Source organism: Lampetra fluviatilis, chromosome 3, assembly GCF_964198595.1.
Source record: "Lampetra fluviatilis chromosome 3, kcLamFluv1.1, whole genome shotgun sequence".
NCBI classification, from domain to species: Eukaryota; Metazoa; Chordata; class Hyperoartia; order Petromyzontiformes; family Petromyzontidae; genus Lampetra; species Lampetra fluviatilis.
Genome location: NC_136277.1, coordinates 8,097,163 through 8,102,703, shown reverse-complemented (window position 1 = coordinate 8,102,703; position 5,541 = coordinate 8,097,163). Strand labels below are relative to the sequence as shown.

The 5,541-nt window shown below is 37.4% G+C and overlaps 1 long non-coding RNA gene across 1 annotated transcript; it reads left to right on the top strand.

The window, feature by feature from the left end:
* The first annotated feature begins 945 nt into the window (after positions 1–945).
* LOC144948914 (uncharacterized) lies at positions 946–4,831 on the top strand. Its single transcript, XR_013640218.1, has 3 exons — positions 946–1,027; positions 3,139–3,189; positions 4,814–4,831. It is a non-coding gene; the product is annotated as an uncharacterized LOC144948914 (long non-coding RNA).
* The last annotated feature ends 710 nt before the right edge of the window (positions 4,832–5,541 follow it).

The window sequence follows — 5,541 nt, the reverse complement described above, 5'->3', positions numbered from 1 at the left end:
TCTCAACGCCACATCTAATGGTGGTTGTCATGTCAGATATGTTCTTCCCTTTGGCTGCCACCACTAATAATATTAGTAAACACTTTATAGCGTGCACATATTTCATAAATCAGATGCATTTCTCATAGGCCATCGTCCGTTTTAGCTATGGGTCATGCCCAATCCCACTTCTTTATGTTAATAGTCAGTATGATGTCTTTAATGTGTGTGTGTTCTTTGATCCATGTGTTATACTTTAAATGTATCTGTCCCATCATGCATCGCTCCATGATGTGTTTGTTTCATTTTCTTTTTTGAGTCCTCTGATCCATATTTCATTGCAGGTCATGTGTAATCATTGCAAACTTAACGATTTTCATACATTGCTAAGTTGCTTTTTATAATCTAAACCGACTCGGTCCTGCTCTCACTCAACACTCCATCATTGTGTTCCTAGTCAGCCTTCATTAATTACCATCTAGAGACTTATGCTCTGTTGTCCAGTTATGTGTCCCTCTATCAATTATTTAATTTTGTTCATAAAACTTGTACGTGACAATTGTTTATTTATCACTTGAGCTCAAGTTTACAACCTTTTTTGAAACACAAGATTTGCATTTGTTCTCTTATCCATGTGATCTATTTTCTTTCTCTCAGTGTAGTTCCAGGAATACATCTCCCCATGCTTCTTTGTGCAATTATAATATTTTGTTTAATGTTCTTAGTCACTTTCCTAGTTGCTGATCCCAATGCCAAGTAGCTAGCAATATGTACTGCTTGATTTAACTATATAAAAAAATGTGGCAAAAGGCAATACATATTAATGCAATAACAATGTTTCAATCTTAGACAATTTTTCTCATCATATGAGAGTGTTGTTACTGTTACTGATTTCCTCCTCTGTTTGCTTGCCATGTAAAGGCACGCATCATCAATCGATGGAGTCAGCTCCACGATTGTGCCGGTTCAAGACAAGAAAATTCCGATCGGTCAGAGGGACTTCCTCAGCCCACTCGATGTTCTTAAAATACAGCGCATGTTCCAAGGCGTGAGTTTTCTTGCATAATTCTGTGGTTGTACTTTGCAGTAATCAAGCTTCACAATGTATTTCTTAAAAAAAAAAGAACAGGCATATGGATACTAATATGCAAGGGAGTATTGTTGCTTACACTCTATACCATGAATAATGTATTGGAATTAAATACTAACATATGACATAGCCTTAGCCACTATGTGTAAAATGTGTTGCTTAATTTCACTTCCATAAACATATGTCTTAAACACGTGAGCTTTTGCGAATAATATTGTGAATACAAATATATTTTTGGGACAGATTGCATCAGTAAAATGTGTGCCATAAACTCTCCTCCACCCAACACAGCCAATAATGTCGTCACGTGAAATAATGTGCCAATGTATTACTGCTTCAGCACTCACAGTGTGTAAAGGCACGCAGTAATAAATTGGCACGTTTGTTCAAGTGACAACTATATTAATTGTAGTGTGTTCGGTAGTGGAGGGTTTACTACACACATTATATTTGTGCGATATGACCCAAACATCTATTATGAATCACATTTATTCAATAGACGTTCTGCCTCTAAGATATGAGATATACACTGTATGGATGAATATAGGGTGTAGACTAAATATTATATGAAAATAGAGTGTAGACTACTCTAGACATGGACTGGTTTGCCTGACTCAGCTTGAACAACTAATTAATGTGTGATTCATAGTTATAGCTGTTAACATGATATGGCAAAAGGGTGAGCATGTAGATCCTTTAAAACCACATATGTGATAATATTCAGGATTTCCAGGAGAGGTGATTTTTAACAAAGGTTAGTGGGACCTCGCCTGGATCATGAATTAAGGCACATTGGGCGTGCCTTGTAATGACAGCATTTAATGACATTGAGAGAGCCCTCAATGACTCTGTGGAGGGATAGAGAGTGGAACCATGTGCATCTTATAGGAGAGAGTGGGTATGAGTGAGGGAAAGAGCACGAAATAAAAATATGTCAATGCTAGAGTGGTTTAACAAGTTGATTAGAGACTAACGTGGTCTGTTTTATTCAAGGATGCTAGGAATGATTAGCAAAGTAGGAGTCAATTGAACACTGCTGAAATGTGTGTTTTTTATTAAATATTTAATATAATTAAAATGAAAGCTGGCCAGGCCCACATTACAGAGAAATATAGATAACGCGTGCTTTGGTAGTTGGTGATGTCCGGGCAGGTACTCGGGAGCACAGTGTCAGCTGAGGCAGTGAACTCGCATCCCAAGGCCACCTCCTGATGAATCTCAAAGCAGTTTAAGAGAAACGTCGTCATATGTCGACGTTAAATTCGGTCATGAAAAGTCTTCGGCCAGCGGTGAGGAGATGTATTAGTCGGAATGTAATTCAATCATTGCCACATATTAGTCATAGGTCTGTAAAACTTACAATCGTGTCGGGTGGTGGAGGGTTAATGACAGAAATGCTTTTTTTTTTATAAAACTGCCACGTTGCCTTATCCAAAAACTAGCGTGGCATTGTGTCTGAAAACCTGCGTTTTAAGTTAACACTCGACCTGTTTACCTGATACACATTGAACATTTTTGTCCTAAAATGAATTTGCACAAAAACACTTAATTAACTGGAAATTGTTAATGTATTCCAAAATTACTTACTGTTAAAATAAAATTGTATTGAAGATAGGACCTCTAAAATATTAAATATTAGTTATATCATCACATCTAAAGTCAAATTGATATAAAGCATGTGAATGTGAGTTTACATGTGTCTAATTGTTGAAAATTCCTAAATCAAATGGTGGAGCGGTGGCACAGTGGCTAGCGCACTGTGCTATGTAATCCGGCGACCCAAGATTGACTCTGTGACCATGGCCAATATTGGTGACGAGTAATATCTGAAAGTCCTGAGGCCTCTATCTTCACCAACCCACACTAACAAGTTTTATTGCCAGAATAAAGGGGAAAACCCCTATTATTATATTTTGGTACTGGCAAAGGAGGTCTAATGAAGTACGGTGAGGTATGGTCAATTAACCCCCATGACTGACACGATGTGGGAAGCTGTAAGTTATCTTTATTTAAATAGTCTTATGTGACGTGAATGAAAATGTAATTAATGATTTTCACTTCCTTTAAAGGCCATGGCAGCCAGCGGTAGAGATGAAGCGCTGGAGAAGGCCTTGGCCGAGGTGAGTTGGCGCTGCCTGGGGCCTGGGAGAGAGAAGCGGGGCTCCTCGTGGAAGTTAAACTGCCCTTGTCTCATCACACCGTAGTTATGCTCATTATTATTATACAGCATCTTAACTCACCACATCACACTGTCCAGTTTACTTGAAACATTGGTCATGAAAACAGAATAGGCTTTACCCTTTCCAGCAAAAATACAGGTGTTAAGATGTTCAAACACCAAATAGACACACATTGCAAGGCATACATTCTGCATTAACTACACATGCTTGTGGTAAAACATGCAAAAATTATGATTTGATACTGTGGGCTAAATATATAACTGCTCAACCCGATTTGCCAGCATGATAAAGCTCTCTATTACATGGAAAAATACTGAGCTGAGGAACATCAGTTCAGCAAGACGCAACTGCCAACGGAGATAATTTTACTGCTGTGATATCACTTTATCCTTCATGGAACAAAGTGGTCCTTGATATTGTATGTTTTTTTATGAATGCCTTGTGTGTGTTAATTGGTGCCTGCATAAACCATCACGTGAACTCCGGTCGTCCTCGCAGCACCTTTTTGGCGAGCTATCGAACAAATACTGTCACTGCATCGCGCACTTTCAGATGTGCTTCTGCGGCCATCTGGAACTCTCTTCCTTCCGATATAAGGACGCCACTGGAACTATGCACTTTTAAATCTAGATTTAAAACTCATTTCTTTAGAACTGCTTTTTATGTTTAATTTGTTGTCCTTCCCCCGCACCTCCGATTAGCACGGTTGGCTACATACGGTACGGAAGAAGTTCATTATATATACAATCTATGTAGTGCGTTTTATTGATACTTCACTGTTTTTTGGGAGGGGGGAAGCTAATTTCTGAGTAAACTCCATGAGGAATGCTGTTATTGCTTCGGAAATTTGTAGAACATGAATGATCACTCTTTTAGAATAGAAGAATAATTGAAGCACAGTTCAATGATTGAGATTTACATTTTCGTGTAAAAATGTGGTTACCATATCTGCAGATGTTGGTCCAATGACTGATTGTGATTTTTTGATGCTGTCCTTTTTTCATACTATTTACTTTCTGTGTGACACACATTCAGCCTCTCGCAAGTTAAGATCGTAATAAATACATGTAAAAAGAAAATAGTTTAAGTTCGACCGGTTGCAAAAATGTAACAGCTACACTCAGGTTGCATAATGAAACACATTGCATGTTAAGTCAATATACAGACCTTGCCAAAGTTACTCACTGCGACATTAGAAGATGTTTTCTGAAAATGTTATAAGAAAAATCGAGGAATGAACATAGATGAAAAAAGTGTTGTCCATATCTAAGTTATTGACGACATAGCCATTATCACTCCCAATGGGAATGAACGACAGGAAATTATTGAAGAAAGTCACAAGACTACAAAGTTGTCCAACAAGTCATGAGCAATGTGCTAATCAAATGAGATATCTATCAATGTATTCTTCTATTACAAAATGTAATAACACTGAATTGAAAACTTAAACTAGCATTTATTGTTATATTGTGAGAACAGAGATGGTTTTTGCTTCAATTGAGACACCGTATTGTGAAACGAATGTGAATGTGCTGAGGTAATCATGTAATTGTCTTTGTTTTAGACGGTTGATCTTATGCAGTCCATGGATGAAACTCCTTCAGAGGTGTGTGCTTTAGTTAAAACTTAACTGAGGTATATTACAATTGGTTTCGTGATAAACTATTAAAAAGCAGTTGATGTGTAGTCGGTGAACAGGTCAAGTGTGTTAACACTAAACTGTCAGACTTTTACAACAGTAATGTGATTGTCTTGTAAATAGTGTACATGTCGTGGGTGATATTGAATTAGTGCTATTTTCACAGCTGATGCACTCTTCTGTATAGCAGATAATATACACAATGAAGCATACAGTGTATAAATTGAGTGACTAAGGGCAGTATAACTTCTCTGTATTCTACATCATATTGCTAATGTATAACAGTTGCATGATAACATTGGACTTAAATAATTAAACATGTTCACCAGGGGGTTTTCTGTGTGTTGCATTCAGCACGCACAGCTTCACAGTTAGATTATGTTTATGCCCGGTGTTATCGCTGAATCTTATTTTCCTTCTCAGCTTCTGCGGATTCTGGCAAATAACATGCGAGGTATGGATTTGATGCAGCCTCTGTGCAAATGTGCAAGGAGACTATTATTTAAATATCGCAATTAATGTTTGGTTTCATTGGTCTACAATTTTGTAGACGTCGTCTGCTTCAGAGATTAAATGTGCTGTTTATTATGGATTTTCAGGTGCTAAATTCAAATATGACAATTAAAACAAGTGATTGGCTATTGTTCCAAAGA